The 13,941-nt window shown below is 32.0% G+C and overlaps 1 long non-coding RNA gene across 2 annotated transcripts; it reads right to left on the bottom strand.

Annotated features, from left to right (window-relative positions):
• Positions 1-5,300: 5,300 nt before the first annotated feature.
• Positions 5,301-12,615, bottom strand: LOC141689420 (uncharacterized). 2 transcript variants are annotated; one of them, XR_012562380.1, is made up of 5 exons: positions 12,492-12,615; positions 12,286-12,415; positions 9,196-9,412; positions 8,476-8,707; positions 5,301-7,809 (listed from the first exon to the last, which is right to left on the bottom strand). It is a non-coding gene; the product is annotated as an uncharacterized LOC141689420 (long non-coding RNA). The 2 variants fall into 2 exon arrangements; XR_012562379.1 differs by having other exon boundaries at positions 12,286-12,535.
• Positions 12,616-13,941: the final 1,326 nt, after the last annotated feature.

Raw genomic sequence — 13,941 nt, 5'->3', positions numbered from 1 at the left:
AATTGTAAGTTAGTAGAGAACTCAGTAATATTATAGAACAATTATATAGTTTATTTAAATAATATTCAAATTTTTTGGTCAGTATTTAACATATATGTTAATTTTTAACTTTTTCTTTGTAAACATACCAACAACATTCTACATATTAAGTTTATTTGTTTCATTTTAAACGTACACTGACTACCCTGTTTATATTCATTCATTGAATACAATTATACAACACAAACAAGAATATATATATTTTTTTCTTAACGAGCTATATTGGAAACGTTGTGTAATTTGGTAATGTCTTGTATGAAAATGATACACATATAAATAGACATTATACAACATTTACAAATAAGAATATAACTAAAAACATTATAATTACATGTATAAAAAAAACTCTAGAAAATAACTCGTGCCTCGTAGGGGTTATTATGCTAGTTATATATTTTGACGAGTGAAATCCCGGCATGTGATGTGAGTAACAAACAACTACTACCTCCGTCCCTCTGGATTGTATACGTGGACTGTTTGCACGTATTTTGAGATTTTTATAAAGTATTGTTTTATGATGTCTTTTTTAAAAAAAAAATTGAATAAAAGTTTAAACATGAAACTTTTATTTAGAAAAAAAAATTAAAAAAATATTATGAAACTATAATTTAAACGAGTATTGAAAAGCGTGACTAAAAGTAATGTATAGAATTGAATGTTGAGGGAGTAACAATTAACAACTCTCCGTCCACTTTCACGAGAATACTTTATTACTCCAGATACCAGTAATGGCTTAGGCTCATCGAGGTCAAAAACCTCACACATTTACAGGCTGCCTTCTTCCTCCTAGTCAGGGCCGGCCTTGTTTACGAGAAACAAGATATCCTACGTAGCTTTTTATTTTATTTTTGCGTTTATAAGAACTCACGCATTCAAAGAATTTCTTCTCACATTTTTATTAGTAAAATTATCAATTAAACCTTCAAAAATTAGAATCTGCACTTATATATTTCTCGATTAATAACCTAATTAATTTATCCAGCCGTTCTTATGACATAATAGAGTGGAGATGCTACTTGATTAATTTTAACTTAAAAACTTCGTTCCGCCATAGTCATTGTAATCGGAATAGTTAACAATCTCTTACAAAATTGTCGCAATATAATAGTAAACTAACGTAAAAGTCCGCGCGAGGCACGAGTCTGTATATATATTGAAATATTATCTCAAACGAACTTGCACCTATAAAAAAATAATTTTTGAATACTAGAAATAATTATTTTATTTTTATTTTATATTCGCGTAGCAATTACGTAATAATGAATAATATATTTTTATAAATTTGATTATATCTTCAAAATCTAAATAAATTAAAATGTGATTACATAAAGTTCATCACTAAATTGTCTTACTTTTTTATTTTCATACATACTGTTAAAGTTGGATTTGATAATTAAAGTGGTGAGATTTACTTATCGTAGTAATATTCGATTCTCGCTGAATTTTGAGATTATATATTTATTGTCAGGTTTATTAGTTTAATTAATAAAAAAATCAAAGCTATATTATTCTATCAAAAAAATTGAAATTTATTTGTAGGGATATGCATCGGGTCAATTCGGAGTTAGGAAGTGTTGTCACCGTCCGAACCCCGAAAGGGAATTCCCGCGGGATTCGAGAAATAATTAAAAATAACAATTCTGTATTTTTAATAAGTTTTTATGATTTTTTTACTAATTCTTATTATATAAAAACATTAATAATATCTTAATTTTTTAATATCAAATCACATTTAATTGATTTATATTATAAAGAAATGACAAATTAAAAACTAAAAATACATACTATATTATATTGTAAAAAATTGATCAAGAAAATTATAGGTTATTTTTAAAAATATATTAATATTTTAAATCTTATTATTATTATTATTATTATTATTATTATTATTATTATTATTATTATTATTATATAGACACACACATAGTTAGGGTCGGGCAGAAATGAGACTCCGCCCGATCCCAGAAATTTTTATATTACACTTATATATACTAATAAATTAGTTTTAAAAATTAACTTTTTAATATATTTGATTTTTGATCCGAGTATACATTACAAGTACTCCCGAATTAAACTGAATACTCTTGATTCGGTAAACTTACAAAGTCAAATTTAATTAAACTGATTTATGATTTTAAAAAACAAATCCAAATAAAATACAAAGAAATATTTGATATTATATATAAGAAAATATATAAATCATAACAATTAACAAAATAATTTATATATGTGTGTTTGTGTTTTTTTTGCCTAACAACGAGTAAGAGTGAGCATTTCCCGGTTCAGAACCGAGAACCGAACCGAACCGAGCAAAAATTGCGGTTCCGGTTCGGTTCTTCACTGATTCGAGTCCGGTTTGGTTCTTGTTTTTCTAGAAATTTCGGTTATCGGTTCGGTTCGGTTCTTAACATACTAGAATCGTAAGAACCGAACCGAACCGTATATAAATGAATAAATACAAATATATATATATATATATATATATATAAATATGTATATATATTACGTATTATGTTTTCTTATTTATAATATTTTGATAAATTTTAAGAAAAATACGATTTTTATTGTATTACTCGTTTCTTTAAATATATATGGAGTTTCGAATATTTTTATAAATATTTTTCTTCTTATATATTATGAAGTAATCGAATTTAAAATGATCCACCACTAATATTTTTTTTTACTAAATTGCCCTTAATAAATAATCAAAATTAATCAAAATTTAAAAAGTTAGAAATATAAAATAATATGTAAAATAAATAAATAAAAAATAAAATATAACTTCGATTCTTTCGGTTCGGAACCGAACCGAATCGAAATTTACGGTTCGGTTCCGGTTCGGTTCTTACATATAAACGGGTCCGGTTCGGTTCTTGAAATATTGCTATTTTGGTTCTCGGTTCTTTCGATTCCGGTTCGGTTCTGACCCGTTGTTCACCTCTAACAACAAGTGGTGACTGTTTAAAAAGTTTATAATAAAATTACAAAAAATAAACTAAAAAGGTAGAGTCATGTAAGTAATATAAACCAATATTTTTATTCACTCAAAAGTTAAAATTGTAAATTCTTTTTTGGTAAGAAAGAGGTAATATGATTTATTTAATAAAAATTTCAAAGTTGAACTAAAAGTTATGTAGCACATGTGGAAATTTGTAGGTAGGAGGTATGGGGTTTGATTCTTGTTTGATAAACTAATAGTACTTTATTTTAATAAAAACTATATAACAATGACATTTTTATAATTTTTCAATTTTAAAAAGCAAAATTGTGATTTCACCTTATGACCCTATTTACCTAGATAAATAATAGATTTGCGTACTTTTTGAAAAAGTTCAAACATATCAATTTCTTTTTCTTTCACTTCTGCACAAAAGCATTCCGTTATGATCTTGACTAGAGACGCATGACATTTTCTTGGATATCACAAACAAATCATGTTTAATTTTTTTATTCAAGATTCATGCAAAATCCCTTCAAATCATCACTTAATCCAAAACTTTGTCAAATTAAATTGAAATCTAAAAATCTGCTCATATATTTAAATTGCTCAAATCTGGATAATAGTAATATATCTCTAGAAGTAATATATCAAAATGATCTAGTAAGAAGTAATTCACTTTAAAAAATTGTTTATCTTATAAAATGACATCTCCATTGTCACAGTTATCACATTTATCGAACTGTTTTGCTCTCTTTTCGGCACGCTCACAAAAATTAGGTAAATTCTCACCTCAGTTGCAATTTGAGTTGGCTTTGAAAAAATTATAAAAAAATTTGAAGCAGAGTGTGTCAAACAGTAAAAAGGTATGTTATTTTCATGGCACTGCATTATCATATTTTATGCAGTTGTTGGGGATGCCTGCGTGCATGCAGTTGAACATTTAGTTGATACACAACCACAACACATGCTCCGGAAAGTAAAGGAGTAATTCATGTTTCCTAACTACTACCCTCCTAACTCATATACAGTGGCAACTCTTTTGTTAAACACAGGTTGGTGCATTATTGGATTTCCTGCTTGTACAATTACCTGCTTCCTAACTATTTTGATTATGCATTTGAAATTATGATTCGTAGTAGGTTATGCTGTAGCTGAAAGGATTATGTAGTTTGTAATTAGGCCATAGATATAAGTGTCACCAGGTTAAGCTCAGTTTTTCTATTGTTTCCGCAATTAAAAACTTATTTACATTTTATAATCAGGCATTCAGCATCTGATACTGACATCTGAGAGATGAGTATGTGTTTTTTTTTCTAAAATCGTGATATTTTTAGAATTTTATAACATTAACAATGAATTACAAGCAGATAGATAATAACAGGAGGTGATAATAACTTGGTATTACAGTGAAGTGGTGTGGGTCAGCAGACCGAGAGCTGGTGTGGAATATGATTGATAGATTCACTGACATGTGAATGTTTATACGATATTTAACACAGACATATCGGTATCAATGCACTGCAATTCTGTTACTTTCTTTTATTCATTTTTCAACATATCGGAACCGGACATGTTGTGGTTTTCCAATCGATATATGGGGTCTTTTTCCTTGTGTCCTGTAATTAATATTTACCTAAATATTCATTTTAGTAAACTTTCATGTATTTAGTAAACAGACTTCCTTTTAATATTCATCATCTCTATCAATATCAAGTTAAATTCAAAATTTACTTTTATTTAGGTATAAATATTATTATATATAACAGAAAAAAATTGAAATTTCAAAAATTTTGACATGACATTAATGATAGAATTATAACCGAATATATATATTGAATAAAAGTTAAACCCATTTTTTCTCAACAGAATATATGTCATTGGGTTGGTTACTAATCTCTAACAAAAATATATGTAATAAATTCGTTGGTAAAAATTGACGGAATTCCGTTGATATTTGGTTCTTCAGACGGGTCAACACAAAAATAAATGATTGATAATGTATTGTAATTTCGTTAGTAAATTGATAACGGAGCAAAATTCTGTTGTTAAAAGTTTAGCAAGATTTTAGCCGCATATTTTTCCGTCACATATTTTGTCGCCATTCTCAAATTGCTACGGAAATTCAATTTTGTCAACGGAATTTTCTGTTATAGAATGTGCCATTTCTTGTAGTGTTTATAACTATTTTGAAAATCAATTTTTTAACCTTAATAATTAAAAAAAAAAAAGTGATAGTGCATCAGAAGTCTTGACTTTAAGAAATCCTACCCTATTAAAGTTTATAACGCATTAGAATTAAGAAATGTTTGCTACGGAGCATGTTAGTCGGAATCAATGTGTAGCAGCTTTACAACCCAGAGCTTGATCATTGGGCTTTAACTCTTCATGTCAAATCAATAAAAACAGCCTGGCAAACAACATGGTGATCTGTCAACTAACATTCCATACCAACAATGAATCCAATGGTGAAACTGGACTTGATCAAATCTTGAAAGATAGATAGATAGATAGATAGATAGAGAACTAATGTTTCTTCATTCATATCCGAGCTGAAGATAGGGTGAAGAACCTAAACAAATAAGAATTTCCATGGTTGAGAAAAAATTTGCCACCCAGAAAGAAGCATGGGAGAGATTTATTAGTTTGCAGGAGCTTGGGACCTCCTTGCCGGAGAGCCTTTTCTTTTAGTATATTTTTGGCAGGCCCATCTTAGTTTGCACGTGTAATCCCCTCTCTTGTTGTCAGTACATTCATGTCATCAATTATCTCTAACCATCATGTTTTACCAACTACAGTTCTCCGTGACATAGTCTTCAATTTGAAAGCCCTTGAACCAAGGGTAAAAAGTCTCCTCAATCTGGAAACTAAAATGTGCCTAGCACAATCCTTTTACGGGATGTCGAGGGTTGAAATTTTGTCTACGACAAGCTAGGTATGCGTATGTTTAACTAACAACAAAAAAAGACTCAATAAATATATCTGACATAAAAAATCTTTTCTTATCAAAACAAAACGAGTCTGGTTTATCAAGTTGTAATTCTAACTCAGAATTTCTTATCCAGTAACTTGGTTCGTTTCAGCTCCAGCTCTACTAACCAATTTCATCAGTACAACAACCTTGTTCATTTTTACTAAAATGCAAAGCCATTGCAGTCATTTTTTTGTGCAACATGAAAAGAACTTGTATATTACATCTATACATCCCCCCAACACACACACACTCACACAGAGATAGATAGATGAAAGTGATAGATGTTTTGTTTTCATGATAAATATACTGGTCGGAAGGTAGATGAGCATAGTATTTTGATAGGTTTTCACAACATGCATGCTTCTTGCATTTGTGGTCCAAAACTCTCATTTCTCAGCTCATTCTCAACATTTGGTTCACCATGGTTAAACCCTAAAGACTACCCAGCATTACTAAAATTTCTAATATTACTAACTGGTTGAACATCTCTTGAGGCATACATCAGGCAACTTCATTGATAGAAACAAAGAAGATAATAAAAACTTGTACAAATTAGAAATTTCTCTCAGCATCTACAGTCCAGTGAGCTTTTGCACTTCTCGTTTCAAAGTGGAGGGAAAGTAGCAGAACTAGTCAATTAAAATTTAATACAAAATATTACCATGGACAGAACAGAACATAACAGAGTGGCTGAGGATGACATCCAGTGGTTCGCTTTCTAGATTCAACCATCCACGTACAGATAGCGACTCACACTGTATCAAGGGGATGAACCCTTTCATTGTGCACGGCTGGGTACCATAAATCAACATTTATCACTATCTGCAAACATCTATCTTAGCTAACATGTAACATGTTCATTCAACAGATGTTGTAAAAAGAAAAGAAACTACACTGCAACCTCCACGTATGTCATGCAAACTCTAAGATGTGTCCAATGCACATCCATTCAATCTCTTTAACTTGGATGCAAGACGGGTTACATGTCCCGTTTAGCTGATCAATATCCACATAATTACATGCATGACCCTAGGGTAACGAAAAATATCTACGAATATGGTACCACTCTAAGAATTATAGCATAACTTAGCTGATCTATATAGACATCTCTCAATAGATGTCTCCTTATATGTGAGGTAAAGGGCTATTAATTGCTGACTTAAGGGGTCGGTTTCCACCCAGCTGACAAACAAACTAATAGAAAAAAAACGAAATTATAATTCCTTTTGTTATTTCAACAATACACTTATCAAATTTAGTTCAGTTAATGATAAATTAATTATCATTAGGATTAATAAATCGTTTTGATAATATCTGTACTCTGTAGACACTGGAGAATCATTTGGACTCTGGTACTAAGATGAGGCCAAAGTTTTGCTTAAAACAAACAGTCTTACAATACTTACAGTAGTGTCCCATTGATTAACCTTCCATGACCATCCCAGTAAACCCATATCTCTAGCTCTGTCTTCCCGTAACTTTTTGGCTCGTCTCCAGCATGTAAAGTCAGAGAAAATTGAGATAAAGTTTATCCCGTTCAACCCTCATGGTCATCGAGATGGTAATTTGCAGATACATACCGAAAAAACAGTACACTACAGGCTTATTTTGCATCTAAAATTGCCAAGTTATATGCTGAGTAGCAATTAAATAATTTTTATAGAAGCAGACAAGTATTTCAGCAAATTTTCATCATTTGATTGAAGATTTTAGCTATAATCTTCGACTACAGTTAGCAGGTATTCTTGAATGTACTGTAAACACTTACTTTTCATGCACTATCACACCAATACTCGGTCAACAACTCAAATCTTGCTGAAAGCTTATCTCATTGTTGAAAGATTTTACTTGATCAACTCTGTGTATACAAATATTTATATGAGGATCAGTTATTTTTGGAAGTTCTCAAATCAGGACCCCCACTAGATTAGAAAAGAATAGATAAGATATGCAATAGGTATGGGATAAACTTCTCGGGTAAAGCGCGATGCGCACTTGTAATTACTAGCATGTTACAAATGGATATCGTAAAATAATAGGGGTGAGTGCTGATTTTGTAAATCATAGAACTTTATAGCTTCGTATAATGTTCGTACATATTCGTATGAAAATGCACTGACATGAAGGAAAAACAAGTACAGCATGGCAACGCGCAGACATCTAGCACATTAAAGTTTCTGTTTTAGTCTCTTCACTCCCACTAAACTACCCAAACATGTCTATCAATTAATGTTCTTCTACAAAGTGTCTTTTTTCATTCCCTGCTGCTATATAAACCCTTGTTCATTTTTGTATCAGCATCTCAACATTTCTCTTCTCTGTTTTCTTTTAAGTGGCATATCTTCCTCATATATAACGACTACTCATTATACAATCCCCGTCTCACTCTCACATTATATATTTGTGAAGATATTTTCAAATAAATATAAGAAACATCATTATATACACTACATGAAGAATTTGAAGATGGAAATCTTTAAGAAAATCCATAACAAGTGGCAAAAGATGGGTAATAGTGTTGCACCTGCTGCTGACTGTGACAGCTGCTGCCGATGGGCTTTGTGGCGCTTCAGGCATCAAGAAGAAGACAATATTCCCAGGGATGTCCCAAAGGGTCACTTGGTAGTCTATGTTGGTAAAGAGTACAAGAGATTTGTCATCAGAATCAGTCTACTTGAGAACCCACTCTTTATGGCACTGCTTGACCAAGCTCAAGAGGAGTATGATTTCACAGCCACCTCCAAACTCTGGATACCCTGCAATGAGGACGTCTTTCTCAGCGTTGTTCGATGTGCAAAGTTTCGAAAACATCAGAGTGTCCTACTGTCTCTGAGGGGACAGTCAACCGAGTTCAATAAATTCTATTCTTAATTGTAAACTTAAATTAGATTGTTCAATTCTTGTATTGCGTGCCAATTATTGAAACTGTATATCCCTCTTACCATTGTCCTTCAAAGCAAGAAGTATATCATGAACTTGAGTAAAGAGTAATTTTTTTGTACCCGGGGAATGGGATATACACAATTCTATAGTTGAAACATTTAAGGTAACTCAAGAAACCCAGAGAACACATCAATTTTGAGTAAATTTCAACAATCGACAATTAATATTATTACGCTTCAACATGTATAGCAGATATACTAATGTGTTTAGACCAACCAAAATGGATATAATCACATTGCCAAAACAAAGAGTATGCATTAATCAATACCACATTATAGAATTAAAATTTTATATCCTGTACCTTAATAGCAGCAAAAATTGCACGGAGCTAGTAGCAACCAAGTTCTTTACAATCTGCCAAGTTCAAACCACAAGTAGAAAAGACTCTAAATCTCTTCCTTTTTAAATATGATGAATCTTTAAAGGGAAACCAGATTTAGGTTTGATTCTCAAGCTGTCTGGCACTGTATAGTGGTGATATTTTCTTCACGCCACCAATCCAAATCAAAATGCAAGGACTTGCGGAAAAAAAATACATGCAGATGAGATGAACATCAGCATCGGAGATGCAATCATACTTTTGTCTCAGACAAGTATTTGGAACAAGTTAAACTGTTGGCAAATGGTATATTTTGACATTGATTAAGGTGCAGTTACGTCCCTGCTTTTAATTTTTCTTCTTCAACAGACATGAGTCTTGGTTTTATCTATATATCAGTCCTCTTCCTCATTTCAAGAGACAAGATGCATTACCTCTCCCAACAGAAAAACCATAATATTCAATTATTATAATTTACAGGGTGGTTTTTAGAAAACCTAGTACATAATCAGGCTCAAAATAAAAACAAAAGACAGACACACAGAGAGAAGAAAGAGATAATGCTACATGGATGTTGATGAAGAGATTGTTCAGGAAGAAACACGTCTTGCAGACATAAACTTCTGAAGCAAGAATGAAAACCCGAGGCACACGTGCCAGCGATAAACCATCTTATCGATGCAAATTACAATGTCTACTCCTTTAGACACTCAAATTGCTGAAGATATTCAGTGAGAATTTTTAAGTTTCTTTACTTTAAAGAAAACATTCACAGAACTTTTCAAAATATACTCTCGTCCTAATTTCAATATAAGTGGATAGCCATTATCTTGTGGTTAATGTCACAAGTATTAAACTTAATAAAATAAAATCATTGGTCATGCATATATGACAAACAGCACGACAATAGACTGAGGAAAATGGAATATATATAGCATTTTCAAATTAAAGTTTGTAGGAGTTGTGGATGCCTCTATTTGGAAGTTTGTAATTATCTTCTTCTTTGTTTATTTTCTCAATTTTGTGACACGATTGTTGTGCAATAACATTGTTGGTACAACTAAAAGAGAGTTTTGAACTTAGGCGAGTGTATTTCTTTCATGTTCAACTAAAGACAACATCAAAACCTTATAAATCAATTTACACAATGAGAAGGGGTGTGGACAAGTAATTACAGTTTGTATGTGTTAATAATGGCAAAATCCTTCCCTTGAACTAAAGTATATATGTAACAGATATTTCATAGGAAAAAAGAGGAAGAAATGGAGTCCTGGTTTGTTTGATTACTTGTAAGCACTCAGCATTTACATAACCTAACCAAAAACTTGTCATCTCAGAAGGGGGAAAGTTCACTTAACATCATAAGGAAATTCCTTGTGCAGAAAATTAACAGGGAAGGTAAATCTAACAACTTTGTCCACAACAATACATACCATACCCCTTGTCAAGTTTTTACTGTTTTATTGATGTGTATGTTGGGGTAATACGAATATGTTTACTAATATAGAATGCCCTTAATCGCAAAATACTCAGACATACTAAGGAAAATGATGAGAACGTTAAAGTCTATTTACCAAGGCTGAATTGTATGCATCCGGTGTTTTTGATGCAGAAAAAGAAATAGAAAAAAAAGATTTGTGGAATAAAATAACAAAAAGATAATTCGGCTGGATTAACTGCAAGAAATCCAATAAGAGAGAAGGATGGGTTGAGATATCACAACTCCTATAAGTAAAGGAAAAAAAATCAATTCTATTAGCATTGTTTAATGTAAAAGATTACAGTAGCAACAAAACAAAAATTTACAGGACTCAAAAGTCCTAAAAATTTATCTAATCAAATAAGCTCCATAAGTGAGACTAATTTCGAACAACCTTAAAGTTTTTACAAATATATAACTAAATTAAATCTAATATTCTAATTTCATGATAATTCTTGTTTTGGCCCCCCACGCAATAATCAATAAATACATCAAATTACTCTTTGTTTTACGTCCTTAAATTATTTAAAGAGAATATAAGATATCTTCACTAGTGTTACTCATCAGTTTTTGGTACATTGCTTTACAATTAGCAGCATTTGTTTTGGCGAAATTATTCAGCTACATCTGTTACCTCCTGCAGGGTTATTATTCATTTTTAAAGTTCCAGAACCAACAAGCCTTACAAAATAACAGAACTGAGGTGCAAATGAAAAACAAGGGTTACTGTGTAACATAACATCCATGTTACCGCTCCCCAATTCGAATAGGTAGATAACTAGTATTTCTTTATTCATCTAATTCAGAGCTGAATACGATTCAGGTGTGAAACTAAAATGGAGCAATAGGGGGGAGGAGAAAAAAGTGAAAAACAAATAAACATCCTACTGTTGAGAGAAAGTTGCCACCCAGAAGGAAGCATGGGAGTGAGTTATTAGTTAGCAGGAGGTTGGCCCCTGCCTGCATGAGCTTATTTATATCTTTTGGCAGCGCCAGCTCAGTTTCCACATGCAATCTCCTCTCTTATTGTCAGTTAATTCTATCTGGCATTTCTTATATTACGCCTAGAACTCAAACCAAAGATTTAACATATTGTCCATCTAAATTTATCTATGCATACTAGAATGTGAGAGTAAACATAACTGCCTACAAACTTACAGTTAAGGGAGAGCCAAGTTTATTATTACAACACACTTGTTTATTCTATTCAACTCTGGAACCCTTATACATTTATACAGTATATTTGAGAAACATTAGTAGAAAATATATACTATACGAATACATCTACGAAAACACAAACATACATAGACAGAGAGAAGCAGAGTCACAGAGAGGTAATAGATATTTTGTTTTCATAAATTTATGTAGTGGTCGGAAGGTAGAGGTGCAAGGTAGTATCCTCATAGGTGTTCATAACATGAATGCTTTTTTTATTTGTGAATTGTGACCTAAAACTCTTACATTTCATGTCAACATTCCGTACTCGTGTGAACCCGTAAAAACATCCCATCACAGCTAAAATTTCTGTTATTAACTACTACAGTATCTGTAGATGTACTTTTATTTGCAAGAACAATCTCAGCAAAACTCACCTCCATCTCAATGAGAAGAAAAGTTAAGACACCAATGAACTACCCAATAATGCAGACTGCATGGCATACCATTACAATTCCAAATTGCATCCAAATTCATGCGTATCTAATGAACCATCGGGCAACTTCCCTGAAAGGAATAAAAAATATTAAGAACGACTTCAATAAATTGAAGAATTCTCTCAGGGGTCTACAGTCAACAGAACCTTTGCAGTTCTCATTTCAAAGTGGAGGGTAAGTAGCATAACAAGTCAATTGAATTTTAAAAAAAATAATAAAATATCATGGACAGAACAGAGCAGAGTGCTGATCAAGAGAGCTAGCTCTTTGCTTTCAAATTTCAACTACTCAAGGATAGAAAGCGACTCGCATTATCATCAGGGGATGAATCCTTTCATTGTCATGGCTGGGCATCTACAATCAACATTTGTCAATTGTCATATGTAACATGTTCCCTCACCAGCTATTGACAAGCCAGAGGAAATTGTACTGCAACTTCCAAAATGGGTTATGTACAATTTAAGATGTGTCAAATATGTAACCATTCAATCTCTCTAACTCAGATCCTTTCATGACCTAGGGGTAACTAAAAGTATCTAGAAATTTGGTGATTATTATAGGTACAAAACTCAAATTTATAGCATAGTTTAGCTATGTATGGAGACATCTCTAAACCAAGCATGCCTGAACACATTCCGCTCATAGAGAGGGGTCTAGCGAGGGCTAAGATGTATGCTAACACCTAAGAATAGAGAGGCTGTTGCTGCAAAGAACTTCCGCATTATGTGTGCATCTTTGAAAATATTAAGTCTATTATGTAGCATGCTATTTTGAGAAAGGCGAAGGCCAATTCGTGAATGAAGGGCCAGTTTCCACCCAGAAAAAGAACAAAGATGGACTAAATAATGAAGTAGGGGTAATTCCTTTTGTTTTTCTCCAACAATACACTTCACTATAAATGCAGTTAATTTTAATCTGCGAACTAATGAGATGCAGTTGAGATGTATAGGTTTGACTTTACGATGAACACTTATTTAAATAATATTTTTTGGATAATGCTAGGACGAACAATTCATATGTAGTCGGAGCCTAAGATGAGGCCGGATATTGTGTAACAACAAACAGCCTTACAAGACTCAAAGTAGAATCCAATTGATTAAAATTCCATCTCGTTAAACCCATATCTCTTATCATGTCTTCCCTTTGCTTTCTCACTTCTGTCCAGCATCTTAAGTTAGAGCAAACAAAGAGATAAATGGTAATTTGCAGATAAATACTGAAGACAATGCACAAGGAGAACAGTGGATCACTTATATACTGAATAGCAATTATATAATTTATTAAAAAGATGTGATAAAGCAGTGGATAAGCATTCTAGCAAATTTCAACCTTTGATGTAAGTTCTTAGTTATTATCTTCAACTAAAGTTCCAAGTTATCTGAAAAATACTTCATGCCCCATAATTTCTTGCATCGACTGTCACAACAATGCTGGGTCAAACACTTGATCAACTTATTTTTTTTTTGTCTATATATATCTTGGAGGATCAGTGAATTTTTAGGAGGTTATCAATTCAGGACCCACTAGATTAGAAAAGTATAGATAAGATATGCAATAGGCATGGGATAAACTTCTCGGGCAAAGTGCAGTGCGCAC

Source organism: Apium graveolens, chromosome 10 (genome assembly GCF_009905375.1).
Source record: "Apium graveolens cultivar Ventura chromosome 10, ASM990537v1, whole genome shotgun sequence".
Classification (NCBI taxonomy): Eukaryota; Viridiplantae; Streptophyta; class Magnoliopsida; order Apiales; family Apiaceae; genus Apium; species Apium graveolens.
The sequence above is the reverse complement of the archived record's forward strand: the minus strand, read 5'-3'. Positions and strand labels throughout refer to the sequence as shown.